This window comes from Mesoplodon bidens (genome assembly GCF_964165515.1).
Source record: "Mesoplodon bidens genome assembly, chromosome: 7".
Classification (NCBI taxonomy): domain Eukaryota; kingdom Metazoa; phylum Chordata; class Mammalia; order Artiodactyla; family Ziphiidae; genus Mesoplodon; species Mesoplodon bidens.
Window position 1 is genome coordinate 113,858,366 of NC_138164.1, and position 14,310 is coordinate 113,872,675.

The 14,310-nt window shown below is 49.6% G+C and overlaps 1 protein-coding gene across 6 annotated transcripts in view; it reads right to left on the bottom strand.

Annotated features, from left to right (window-relative positions):
- The window catches only part of SHANK2 (SH3 and multiple ankyrin repeat domains 2), a 546,752-nt gene that overhangs the window by 518,214 nt on the left and 14,228 nt on the right, over positions 1–14,310 (bottom strand). For all 6 annotated transcript variants that reach the window (XM_081238599.1, XM_081238604.1, XM_081238603.1 and 3 more), the window contains exon 2: positions 3,559–3,659. The gene's annotated coding sequence lies outside the window, so the exon portion shown is untranslated. The remainder of the gene's footprint in view (positions 1–3,558; positions 3,660–14,310) is intronic.

A 14,310-nucleotide genomic window follows, 5' to 3' on the forward strand; every position in this document is an offset into this window, starting at 1 on the left:
CTTCAGGGTAGTATGTTCAGAGAAAAAAGTCAGACCCAAGAGGACAAATCCTGTAGGATTCCACTCATAGGAGGTCCCTAGAGTCATCAAATCCATAGAGACAGAAAGTAGGATGCTGGGGCCAGGGGTGGGGGAGGGGAGGGGGAGCGAGTGTTGAATGGGGCCAGGGTGTCAGCTTGGGAAGGTGGGAGGTTCCAAGGTGGAACGCGTGATGGCTGCACAATACTGTGAATGGACTTAATGCCCCTGAGCTGTCCACGCAGAAACGGTTAAGATGGTAAAAATTTATGCCACGTGTATTTTATCACAATTAAAAAAAAACTGGATTTACAAAAACAGATGATGGTAGGATTTGGTCCGTGAGCCATAGTCTGCCAAGTCCTGATTTAGGACCACACACTAGGCACCCAGTTTTGGAGAGAATTACTTGCATCTCATCACCGAAGACAGAGTCTTCACCCAAACCTGTTGGATGTGTCACTTCACCTCCAGGAAAGTCACCTGGAACCTCAGAAATCCTCTGGCACCCTAGGGGGGTGTCTGATTATACCCACAAGTGGAAAAAATCATTTGAGGCAGTAATAAAGACCACTTCACAAAAACCGAATCTTTGAGTTCATTCCATCTGTGACTCATTGAATCACGGGTGAGAGTTCACAACACTGTACATTAATTCTGTTATTCTAAAGTGGAACCCTTTTGCCACTCATCCTGTGACATCTGGCTACTCACTAAATTACCACGCGAGGGTAACTTTCCATTTTTTCTGAGTGGCAGCTGGAGGGGATCACTCCGAAAGGTGTGGAACCCAGAATCCACACGGGTTTATTAAGTGATGAATGTTTCAACTGTAAGGTGATGCTTCAGCCAGGGCAGGGGGGCTGTGAGGCGCCCACACAGCGGGCATCCGTGATGCATGGAGGTCCCAGGACACCCGGAGGCCGCTGAGGGGCAGGGCCCCTTTGTGGGACACCTGAGGATGCGGGAGTAGCAGCTGAGAGGGAGATGAAGAGCCCAGATAAACCTGGGGCTGATGGAGAATTCTGCTTCAGCTACGCCCACACTCAGGACGCAGCACCTCCTGGGCTCACGAAGATCCAGGCCCAAGAGATGGAAACCCTCCCCGTCCACAGCACAAGGGCCACCATCCTTCCTCCAGCTGAGAGGCTTAATCTCCCAACGAACACCTGGTCCCCTGGCCTGGAGACAGCCCACTGTGTGGGCGAAAAGTGCCCTGGCCGGCAAACCAAGATTACAACATGCCCACTTCTGGCCTAAAGGGGCTGTCCAGTCCAGCTTTTTCCTCTTCTCTTTCCCCTTGCACATCAACGACCACGGTCACAGGGACAGATCCTGAAATCAAATGCTCCCACCGCTTGGGGCCAGTGGTAAGTATAATAGTTCTCTAAGAAGAGTCTGGAGGCCCAGCCCGCGCAGCACCCCATCTCAGACCCCAGAATGGTGACAAGGAATCGCTCAGATCAAATGGTCAGGTGTCCTTTCTCAGGAAGAAACCTGGAGGAGGTCAGAGGGCCTTGGTGCAAAGCCAGGCTCAGAGAGGTTCGACCTCGTCATGAACCAACAAGCCCCCCATCTGGCCTGAGGCGGATGAACCACAAATGCAGAAACACGCTGCACGGGGGCTTTGTGCTCTGCCACCTGCTGCCACCATAATGAATGGTAAGTAAGTCCCAAGTCCCGATCCCGTGGACGTCAAAGGCAGGCCTTATGGACGATGCCGTACGGTACGGTTCAGCCTAGTGCGGGACCTTCCCTCAAACCTGGACACCCTCCCTCTCTGAGGCTGCTCTGCCTCTAGAAGGAAGGGCGGCCACATCCTCCACTAGAGTCACGCATCTCGTGTGCATCCATCCGTCACCTCTCCACTGAGCCACAGTGAGTGAGCAGGAACTGTGGGGTTCAGAGCCAGGGGCTTCCCGACGAGGGGCCAGCATCCAGCATCGGGGAGGAACAGAGGACAAGGGGACTGTAGGCTCTGCCCACTCAGCAGGGACACGGGGGCTGGTCCTCCATGGGGCCCCATCACCACCGCTCGCCAGGTGAGTGCCCGTGTGCGCCCGGGGGAGGGCGAGAGCAGAGGCCAGAGAAGCTCAGAGCACATGGAGGGAATCGTGACCACACGGAAAGGCTTGAACGAGGACAGTGAGAGCATCTGAACTGGATTTCAGGCAGGACTGCAGAGCTGGGAAGCTGGGGGTAGGAAACCAGTTAGGAGGCGACCCCCAAAAGCAGTAGAGACCAGGACCAGGGCAGGGGCAGTGGCTCCGACATTCTACTCCTGCCTGCTGTATTTGTAAGTCCAGGACATGCACTCTCAGTGGAATCTTGGAAGGTGAAACGGATCTTAGTGTTTTTTTTTGTTTTTTTTTTTTTTTTTTTTTTTTTTTTTTGCTGTATGCGGGCCTCTCACTGTTGTGGCCTCTCCCGCTGCGGAGCACAGACTCCGGACGCGCAGGCCCAACGGCCATGGCTCACGGGCCCAACCGCTCCGCGGCATGTGGGATCCTCCCAGACCGGGGCACGAACCCGTGTCCCCTGCATCGGCAGGCGGACTCTCAACCACTGCGCCACCAGGGAAGCCCTCTTAGTGTTTTTAAGTAGAAAGCACAGATATACAAGCAGAACATGAACAGATATACAGCCTTGCCACAGTATTAAAATTTCACTGGGGTGGACAATTTGGAAAAACGGTCCAAAATGTCTCCATGGATAGGCGATGATATTTTTTTAAAAGGCTGAGAAATAGTGTCCAAGGGGGAGTGGACCTCACAGACCTGCCTTTCTGGTCCCCAGTATGTGGAGCCAGGCTGGGCGGCCGGGTGTCGCACCAGAAAGAGCCCAGGCTGTTCACAGCCAGGGCTGGATGGAGCCTCTCAGGACCAAGCAGGCCATGAGCAGTGTGTCTGACTGCTGGAGCCTGTCCCCCCACCTGAGAACGGCAATCATTTCCCTTTCTTCATGAGGTCAGTCATGGTAAAAGCCCAGCCTTTAGGCAACATTCAGCAAATGCCAAGTTTAAGCACATATTACAGATGAAATGATACCAGTGGAGCACATATAACAAGCTCTGGGCACCAGACTCTGAGCCCAGGGCATATCTCAGCTCTCCGGAACCACAGATTGTGGGCTTCCCTCCGTGGTCCCTGTGCTGGACACAAACAGGTGTCCCCTGGTCCAAGCAAAAATGGAGGTGGGGCACCTGTAACACTTCCCCCATCAACCACTCTCAGCCACATTGGCTGAGTCCAGCCTGGACATCTCAGAGCACAGACAAGGAGCCAGACCTGGAGCCTCAGCCACAGTCCCAATAATTCCCCCAAGGTCACATTAGCTAGGCACCCAGGGGCAGGCTTGTTCCCCCAGCGCCAAGGGCAACTCCACCCACCCTCTCCCCACCCTGACAGAAGCACCTGGGCCCTGATTGCGAGGAACTGACCATCCTCTGGCCGCAGTGCCAAAGGAATGAGGTGAACCACACCACGGCAACGGAGACTGGCTTGCAGGTGACGAGGGCAAGGAGAAGATGTTCTAACTCACCAGAGGTGCTGTCAGACTGGGCCCTGCAGAAAGGTCTCTTAGAACAGGAACTGTCTGCACTCCAGTGGGTCAAGGCATGGAGACAGGAGAGACTTCCAGAGCTGCAAGAGACAACCAGGTCATGGTTAGATAGAGCACAGGTCCCCAACCCCCAGGCCACAGACTGGTACCAGTCTGTGTGGCCTGTTAGGAACCGGGCTGCACAGCAGGAAGTGAGCGGCAGGCAAGCGAGTGAAGCTTCACCTGTATTTACAGCCGCTCCCCATCGCTCACATTACTGCCTGAACCATCACCCCCACCCACCCACCCGTGGAAAAACTGTCTGATACGAAACCAGTCCCTGGTGCCAAAAAGGCTGGGGACTGCTGAGATGGAGGCTCCAAGAGGCAGAGGTTAAAACTTCAAGTGCATCCTGATATCTCTGAGCTGAAAACCAGGGGCCGCACTTCTGCTTCCAGAAAGATGGAGTAGATGCACTTTTCCCTGCTCCTCCCAAGAAGAGCCACGAAAAACCCAGTATGTCATACAGGAAACAAACATAAGCCTCTGAGAGGTAGAGAGAAGGCAGAATGGTCCGGGACCAGGGACCCAAGGAACAGCACAGTGGTTGGTTTTCCGGGCTGGAGAACCTCATATCCCAGACTGGGAGATAAGAAGTCAGAAACCCAGAAACACTAGTAGAAGCAGAAAAAAAAGCCGCAATGAATGACTATTCTCTCCAGCCAAAACACCAGGAAAATGGCAGACGAAAAGGACTACGCTTAGACAATAACTGCTCTATTCCACCCAGATATCACAGGAGAACTGTGGCCTCCACCCTGACTCATAGCAGTAGAGGCCGAGGGGGGAGCCTGGGCTTCCCCTCGTGTGGCTGCCGTGAGGCACCCAAACCTCCACTGGAGGAGATCAAATAAACCAAGGTGCGGAGCTGGGACTTTCTTCCCTACCGAGCTGTAACAAATCCTCCTCTGGTTCCATTCGGGGAGGCTGGATTTCCACACGCATTTGGCACCCCTCCCTCACGCCCCCACCTCACCCCGCTGGACTGGGGTCAGAAGAGGGCTAACGGAGAGTCAGGACTTTCCCCATCACCAGCAAGAATGAGGCCACCCCCCACCACGGGATCAGTGGAGACCACGTGGGGAGCAGGTCCCCTCCCCCACCAGCAATAACAGGAGCCTCCCCCCCTTGGGTATCAATAGAGGTCAACTGAGGAAGCTGGACATCTACCTCCACCTGGCAGTAACACTTCCCTTGTGAGAGTGATGTCAAAACAAGCCGGTTAAAACAGAAGAATTCCATGAAATGTTTAGAGAACGAACATCACAATATCTTCCACAAAATAGAATCCAATCCATTTTGCAGAACAAATATGACCCTGGTACTAAAACCATACCAAGAGAGTACAAAAAAGAAAACCACAGGGGAATATCTCTCATAAATATAGACATAAAAAATCCTTAATGAAATATTATCAAATAGAATTAAGCATTATATGAAAAGAATTATATATCATGACAAGTAGAGTTTATTTCTGGAATTCTAGGCTGGTTCAATATTTTTTTAAAAAATCAATTTATACGGACTTCCCTGGTGGTCCAGTGGTTAAGACTCCGCCTTCCAATACAGGGGACGCAGGTTCAACCCCTGGTCGGGGAACTAGGATCCCACGTGCTGTGGGGCAACTAAGCCCGCGTGCTGCAACTACTGGGCTCGTGCACTCTAGAGCCCGCGCGCCGCAACAAAAGACCCCACATGCCACAACGAAGATCCCGTGTGCCGCAAATAAGACACGATGCAGCCACGTACGTACATACATAGAATATTTTTTAAATAAATAAAAAATAAAAAGAAATGTATGTAATACACTATACCAACAGGCTAAAGAAGGAAAATCACATGGTCATAGCACTCAATGCAGAGAAAGTATTTGACAAAATTCAACATCCATCTGTGACAACATCTCTCCCAAAAATAGGAAGAGGGGAAATTCTTCAACTTGATCAAGAGCATTTGCAAAATCTCATCTCATCAGCTAACATTATTCCAAACCGGCGGGAAAGACTAAATGCTTTCCTTTTGTGATGAGGAACGCGGCAAGGATGTCTGCTCTCATCATTCTCATTCAACATAGGGGTAGACGTTCTAGCTAGTACAAAAGGCAAGAAAAGGAAATAAAAAGCATACAGACTGAGAAGATAGAAATAAAACTGTCCCCATTTGTAGATGACGTGATTGTAGAAAATCCCAAGGAATCGCCAAAACAACACCTCCTAGAAATAATACATGAGTTGTGAACAAGGTCACAAGATACACGATTGACATCTAAGAGTCAACTGTGGGCTTCCCTGGTGGCGCAGTGGTTGAGAGTCCACCTGCCGATGCAGGGGACACTGGTTCGTGCCCCGGTCCGGGAGGATCCCACATGCCGCGGAGCGGCTGGGCCCGTGAGCCATGGCCGCTGAGCCTGCGCGTCCGGAGCCTGTGCTCCGCAACGGGAGAGGCCACAACAGTGAGAGGCCCGCGTACCGCAAAAAAAAAAAAGTCAACTGTATCCCCATATACTAGCAATGAACATGGGGACACCAAAATTTATAATCCAATACCATTTACAATTGCTCAAAAAAAATAAAATACTTAGGTGTGAATCTAACAAAACACGTACAAGACTTGTACACTGAAGTCTACACGAATCGGTGAAAGAAATCAAAGAACATCTAAAGAAGTGGAGAGACATACCCTGTTCATGGAACACAGTCAAGACGTCAACTCTTCCCAAATTGGGAAGACTTGGATGTAACACAATCCCAGCAAGATTTTTTTGTGTGTATATAGACATTATTATTCTGAAATTTACATGGGAAAGCAAAGGAACCAGAATAACTAAAACGAATTTGGAAAAGAATAAAGTGAGGGCAATCAGTTTACCCAATTTCAAGATGTACAAGGCCAGAGTAATCAAGGCCGTGTGGTTATGGAGGACAGACAGGGACACAGATCAACAGAATTCAACAGAGAGCCCAGAAACAGACCCACACAAACACACCCAGCTGATTTTTCTTTATAAGTTTATTTATATTTGTATTTATTTATTCTGGGCAGCCTTGGGTCTTCGCTGCTGCCCGCGTGCTTTCTTTAGTTGCAGCAAGTGGGGGTTACTCTTCTTTGCGGTGCATGAGCTTCTCTTGTTGCAGAGCACGGGCTCTAGGCACATGGGCTTCAGTAGTCGTGGCTTGCAGGCTCAGTAGTTCTGACTCACGGGCTCTGGAGCACAGTCTCAGTACTTGTGGCGTACGGGCTTAGTTGCTCCGCGGCATGTGGGATCTTCCCAGACCAGGGATCGAACCCGTGTCCCCTGCATTGACAGGTGGGTTCATAACCCCTGCACCACCAGGGACGTCCCCCAGTTGATTTTTGACAAAGGCATAAAAGCAACTCAATGGAGGAAGGACGGCCCCCTACAACAAAGGGCGTTGGAGCAACTGGACATTGATAGACAAAATAATGGCCATCAATGTGAGCCTTACACAATGACCCAGCAACCCCTCTCCTGGGCATATATCCATACAAAACTCTAATTTGAAAAGATACATGCACCCCAATGTTCACTGCAGCATTATTAACAATAGCCAGGACATGTCCATCAACAGACGAATGGATAAAGATATGGTACATATATACAATGGAATATTACTCAGCCATAAAAAAGAATGAAATAATGCCATTTGCAGCAACATGCATGGACCTAGAGATTATCTTACTAAGTGAAGTAAGTCAAAGACAAATACCATATGATATCACTTACATATGGAATCTAAAATATGACACAAATGAACATATCTACAAAACAGAAACAGACTCACAGACATAGAAAACAAACTATGGTTACCAAAGGGGGAAGGGGTGGGGCAAGAGATAAATTAGGAGTTTAGGATTAACAGATACACTACTATATATAAAATAGATAAACAACGAAGGCATACTGTATAATGCAGAGAACTGTATTCAATATTTTGTAATTACCTATAATGGAAAAGGATCTGAAAAAGAATAGATAAATATCTATATATGTATAACTAAATCACTTTGCTGTATACCTGAAACTAACAGAACATTGTAAATCAACCATGGTTCAATTTTTAAAAAATCAACTCAAAACGGATCATGGACTTAAATGTAAAACTATAAAACTGCGGAAAAAAACCTCTCACAGGAGAAAATGTTCAGGATCTAAGGTGAGGAATGCCAAAAGGATGCCAAAAGCACAATCCACACACAGAAAAAAATCAATAAATTGGATCTCATCAAAATTAAAACCTTTTGTTCTGCGAAGAAGAAGAGAAAATTACAAATCACAGACTGGGAGAAAATGTTTGCAAACCACATGTCTAACAGAGGACTAGTGTTCAGAATATAAAAAACTCTCAAAACTTAACAGGATAAAAACCAAACCATCCAATTAAAACAGGGACAAAAGACGTGCAGACATTTTACAAAGGAGGATAGCTAGATGGCCAAAGAGCATGAAAAAATGATCAAAACATCATTAGCCACTAAAGCAATGCAAATTAAAACCTCAGGGACGTATCCCCAACACCGGAGTGGCTAAAGTAGAAAACAGTAAAATTCTGTGAGAAAATGGGCAAACTCTCACATTACTGGTGGGAATACAAAATGGGACAGCCATGTAGGAAAACAGTGTAGCTGTTTCTTAAAAATCTAAACATGCAACTACCATACGACCCAGGAATTGCACCCGTGGGCATTTATCCCAGAGAAATGAAGGCTCATGTTCACACAAAACCCTGAAAACTAATGTTTATAGCAGCTTTCTTCATAACAACCCCAAACTGCAAACAACCCAGCTGCCCCTCCAAGGGTGACGGGTTAGACAAACTGACGCATACACACCATGGAATCCTACTCTGCATAAGAAAGCAGGGACCACGGATACGCAACCATCTCTACAGAGTTTCGATGACAGAGAGAGAAGCCAATACCAGAAAGTCACTTACTGTGTGATTCCACTTCTGTATAATCACTGAAATAACAAAATTATAGAGATGGAAGACAGATTAGTGGTTGCCAGGGGTTGAAAAGCAAGTGAAGTAGGAGGGAGTCTGTGGGGCTATAAAAGGGCAGCATGAGGGATCCTGGTGCTGATGGAAATACTTGTATCTTGACCGTGTCACTGTCAATGTCCCTGTGTTGAGACGTTGTACATTTAGTTCTGGAAGATACTAGTCATGGGGCAAACTGGGTAGAGGGTACAGGGGACAGCTCTGTATTATTTCTTAGAATTACAATTATTTTAAAAATAAAGAGTTTCCTTTTATTTTAAAAAGTACCTTGTAGAAAATGAAACTAATGAAAAGAGGTTACAGAGAGTTGCCATGTGACCCAAGACGCATGATTCTACTTCGAGGCGTACACCTAAGACAGATAAAAACATATGTCCACACAAAAACCTGTATCCTAATCTTCATAGCAGCCCTCTTCCTAATAGCCAAACAGTGGAAGTAATCTACATGTCCACCAATTGATGACTAGATAAGTAAAATGCGGTCTATCCGTGCAATGGAATCTTATTCGGCCACAAAAAGACACGATGCACTGACACAGGCTACCACGTGGATGAACCCTAAAAGCATGATGCTAAGTGAAAGAAGGCAGACACAAAAGGACCTCACACATTGTATGGTTCCATTTACGTAAACTGCTCCGAATAGGCACGTCCACAGAGACAGAAAGCAGATGAGGGGTTGCCGGGGTCCAGGAAGAGGAGGGGGGGTGGGGGGCACTGCTAATGGGTACGGGGTTTGTTTTGGGGGGAACCAGAATGTCCCAAAATTGATTGTGGTGATGGCTGTACAATCCATGAATATACTAAAAATACACTGCCGTATACACTTTAAATGTGTGGAGCGCATGGTATGTGAAATATACCTCAAATTGTTGAACAAAGCAAGCAGTGCCTGGGTTCTAGGAAATTTTAAAAGCACCCACTTTAGACTGATCCTCCCTGTCGCCCGTGGAGAGTCACTAAATTACTGCACTATTTTAAAATGTTAGCCGTCAGCGTTCTGCAGCTATTTTTAGCAATGCCCATCCCATCATTCCTACGGAGATGGAAATCGTAACTGTGAAGCGTTCTGAAACAGCTCTGTAACCCCCAGGGTACGCCCCAGGCACAGAGTAGCCCCGGTGTCCTGGGCTGGGAGTCAGGAGGCGCTGGCCTGTGCCCTGGACAGACCCGGCTGCCCCAGCCCCGGGGGCCCTTCTCTGGAAGACCAGGGCTCCCAGAGTCAATCTGCCTGGTTCCAGCCCCGCTCTGCTGCCCCCACCCCGACCGCGTGCCAGCTAATTCTGTGAAATGGGAATGCATGACGATGCCACCTGGAGTCCTGAGGATTAACTGACCACGTACAGGTGGCTCCCCCCACGGGCACCCCCCAAAACAGAGGAAATGTCACCACCTCCCTCTCATCCAGAAAGGCAGCGGGAATGGCCCCATACTGTAGGTCCTTCCCTTAGCGAGGAACCTGATTCTGCCAAAGGTGAAATAGCTGTTACAACAAAAACTGGTACAGGAATGTTCCTAGCAGCATCATTCACAGCAGTCAAAAAGTGGAAACAGGGACTTCTCTGGGGGTCCAATGGTAAGATTCCACGCTCCCAATGCAGGGGACACGGGTTTGATCCCTGGTCGGGAAACTAAGATCCCACGTAATTAAAAAAAAAAAAAAAAAGTGGAAACAACCAAAGCTCCATCAACAGAAGAAAGGACAGACAAAATGTGCTCTATCCATACAAGGGAGTATTATTCACCCATTAAAAGGAATGAAGCACTGACACAGGCTACAATGTGGATGAACCTTAAAAACATTCTGCTCAGTGAAAGAAGCCAAGCGCAAATGACCTCATGTTGTACGATCCACTTACATGAAATGTCCAGGGCAGGCAAATCCGTAAAGACAGAAAGCAGAAGGGTGGTTGCCAGGGGCTGGAAGGGACTGTCTGTGGGTATGGGGTTTCCTTTCGGGGTGATGAAAACTAGCACTTTTTGTACTAAATGCCACTGAACTGTACAGTTTTCAATGGTTGACTTTACGTTCTGTGTATTACACCTCCATAATAAAAAAGAACCTCATTCTCGACAGCTCACAAGGGTTCAGAATCCACTTTACAGAGTGAGGGAGGAAAAAAACCTGAAAACAGGGCAAAATGCCAACACTGTCAGGGATAAGGAGAAAAGGGGAAAACTCTCTGATCCTCGGCTTTTGTCACAGCAGCTCCCTCGGGGAGCGGCGGGAACGTGTACCCCACCTCCCCGCCGTGCTGTCTACACCACTGCTGAAGTCCGGGCTGGCAGGAATGTGACTTCAGCTGATCTACCCATTCTCCCAATGAGAAAACCGAGGCCGAGGTCCCACAGCAGCTGAGCGGCCCAGCCGGGACCAGAGCCAGGGCCCAGCTCCCCCATCCTGCCTCTTTCTGCCTTCGGGAAACCGCTCCTCACAAAAGCAGGACCTGGTGGGAAGTCCCCGTGGCCCTTGACCTCCACGGAACGCTCTTAACTCTCCTCTGCCCCGGCTCCATTACCAGAGAGGGCAAAAGTGCAGGTGGGAGTGAGCTTAGTAACAGCTCTCGTGTAAAATTATTCAGAAACAAAGCTAAAATATTAATTACGCCCGCCAGCTGAACCACAGAGCCCGTGACCCCTAAAAGTGTGAAACCCCAGCTGGCCCCTCCACTGGTGCCCGCGATGATGGGTGAGGATGATGAGCAGCAGCTGGGGGGGACTAGATGCAGACGGGGCTACACCAAACCCATACGGGGTGCGCACCTCCCTGGATCTTCTGCCTGGGGAAGTCCTCTCCCAATGACCCTAGACTTGGCCATTATGCTCGCTTCAACCAAACGGGCCAGAGCAAAGGGATGCATTCTCGCCGTTCTTGGGAGCCCTGCAACTACTACCCAGTGACCAAGCCAGGCTGGCCTGTGGCGGGGTGAGAGATGGATGATGCAGTTACCCCCCGACCCCTGCCAACGACCAGCCCACCCGGGAGACGTGAGTGAGGCCTGCCCACCGGATGACCACAGGTGAACTCAGGGATCACAAGAATCATCCGAGTCCTACTCAAGTGGTCCACTTTCCAAACTGTGAGATAAATAAACCAGGGGTCAGCAAATGATTGGCCTGTGGGCCAAAGTCAGCCCACAGCCTGTTTCTCTAAATAACGTTTTACTGGGGCACAGCCACGCCCATTCACTTGACTGCTCTTGCTTTGTAGAGAGGCTGTACAGCATAAAGCATGAAATATTTACTCTCTGGCCCTGAAATAAACAGTGGTCGTTTTACCCAAAGTTTTGGAGTGTTTTGTTCTGCAGGTTGTTAGCTGACACGACCTCCATCTAATTGTTACTGATTAGGTGGGTGTTACCATCCCACACAGCTGAGGATCAGGCAATGCCCGAGGCCACACGGGTGCGCCACGCAGGCAGCCTCCGCAAAGCGGACCTGCACTCTGGTTTGTCCGACACCAAAGGCCCCGTCATCGTGCAGGCTTTTCAGAAAGGGCTCTTAACTGGATGACTAACTTAATAAATATTCCACCCCGACCTCCCAGGGCCTCTCCTCCCTCTTCAATAAAAGATGGCAGGATAAAATTTCAAATGAACAAGAGCACATCCGTGTCAGGAACATCACCTGAGAGCCTAGAAGGTCCACTCGGAACAGCACCTTCCGCCGCCCGGCCCAGCCCTCTGGAGCTCCCGTGGGGCAGCGGGTGGGGGAGTGCCCCTCGCTGAGAAACCCTCCATGGGAACTTTCCGGACGCACCAGGGAGCGGAGGAGCTCAGGTGGGCCCCCAAGGCTACCGATGACCCCTGCAGAGGCAACAGGTACCCCGGAGGACTGCCGGGTCCCCCCCACCCCCGTCATCCGGAGCCCCTACATAAACCAGGTGCACTTACAGCTCGGGCCGGAGGCTCTGCAGAGACCAGACGGGGCGGGAATCCACAGCGGGGCCTGAACAGGCAGTCCCAACAGGACAGGGGAAGCAAGTTGGCGGACTCCAACTTGCACAGGACGCGGGTCCAATCTGAACAGATCAAGTACATACAGGTGTTGACAATAATGATGATGAGCGCAGCTCACGTACACCAAGGCCTATCAGAGTGAGAGAGGCAGGCACCTGGGGCCCCTGGCTGCAGTGCTTGCACCTGGACAAACGTCTCCTCCAGCTACAAAATACAAAGAAACTATAAGGGACTCAAAATAACTGCATGCGTGTGCAATTGGGCTATATTCTGGACAAGATACAAACAGACCAAAAAGCCCAACTGCCGCTTCTGAAGAGCCGGGAGCAAAAGCAGGGTACCTGCGCATGCCCCCTGCACAGAACACCACCACAAAGAGGTGGGCAAACCCCCTAAGCCACCCCTCCAGCTCGACCCCTGGACACACCCCTACCCGCCCCCCCATATAAAGAACCAGCTGCCTCCCATCGCCGCAGCGAGTGAGCAAGCAAGGGAAGCTGTTACTTGTTTTCGCTCCCCTGTGCTACAGCAGGGGGCCCAGCAAAGCCTTGCTTGAATTTCTTGTCTGGCCTCTGATGAATTTCTGTTGATTAAGGAGGCCAAGAACCCTGGTCGGTAACAACAGTCTCGACTTTATGTAGATGATCTCATTTAATGCTCAAGGCCACTGGAGAGGTGTTATTACCCCATTCTCAGGATGAGAAAACTGAGGCCCAGAGAGGTCAGCTGGCTCACCCAAGGACACACAGCAGTCACGTGGCAGAGCTCAGGCACCACCTACTTGGAGGACACACAAGCATGCACCAAGGGTTGTCCAAACACTCCCCAAAGCTGCAAAGATTCTGGGGCAAGAGCAGAGAGGTAAAACAACTGCAGCCCTGCCCCATCCTGGCCAGCGTTATACTCCCCATCTGGCCAAAATCCTCCAGGCCAAACACCCCCGACTATTATGGCCTTGAAGGAGGATGCTCTGGAACACTGCACACACTCATCCCCACCAGGACAAAGGCACTGCGCCCAGGTTCAGAAGCACATTTGAGAAGCTGACCCCGCCTACATCCTCCTCCCCACTCCCAGAGGTCGGGGGAGGGGGCTATCCAAACTGAGTTACAGGGGCAGATTTCGTAGTAAGTGGTCAGTAAAGGCCACTGGGCACCAGGATGGACAGACTCACAGGGAGTGAAGCTGGACAAAATCGTCACATCCCTCCAGCTCTGAGACTGGCCCGGTCAAAGCACAAAGGCACCTGCTGGTCTCAAAACCCCAGTCAATGCACCTCTCTGGGCCTCAGTTTCCCCTTCTGTAAAATGGACATAAAAATACTTCCCCCCAGGGATGGATTGTGAAGATGCCACAAGACCACAGGCATGAAAGTGCCTGGCACCGGTAGGCAATGAAATGTATTCTGACAAAGTCTGGCAACAAAATGCAAATAATAATAATAATTAATCAAGCTACCCACAAAGATATAGGTAACTATTATTTTATTTTTCTTATTTTATCTTATTTTATTTTATGTGATGGCATTGTTAATAGAAAATATTTAATAGGAGTTTATTTATTATGATGTAATTAAGTAAGCCTGGTAAAGAAATCATTTTTGCCTCACAACACGGAGCATCATGGAGCTGGCTGGATGGTCTGTTACCTCGGAGGTATTTCCTGTCTTCTGGGAAAGCACCAACCCCACCACAGGCCACTGACCCCACA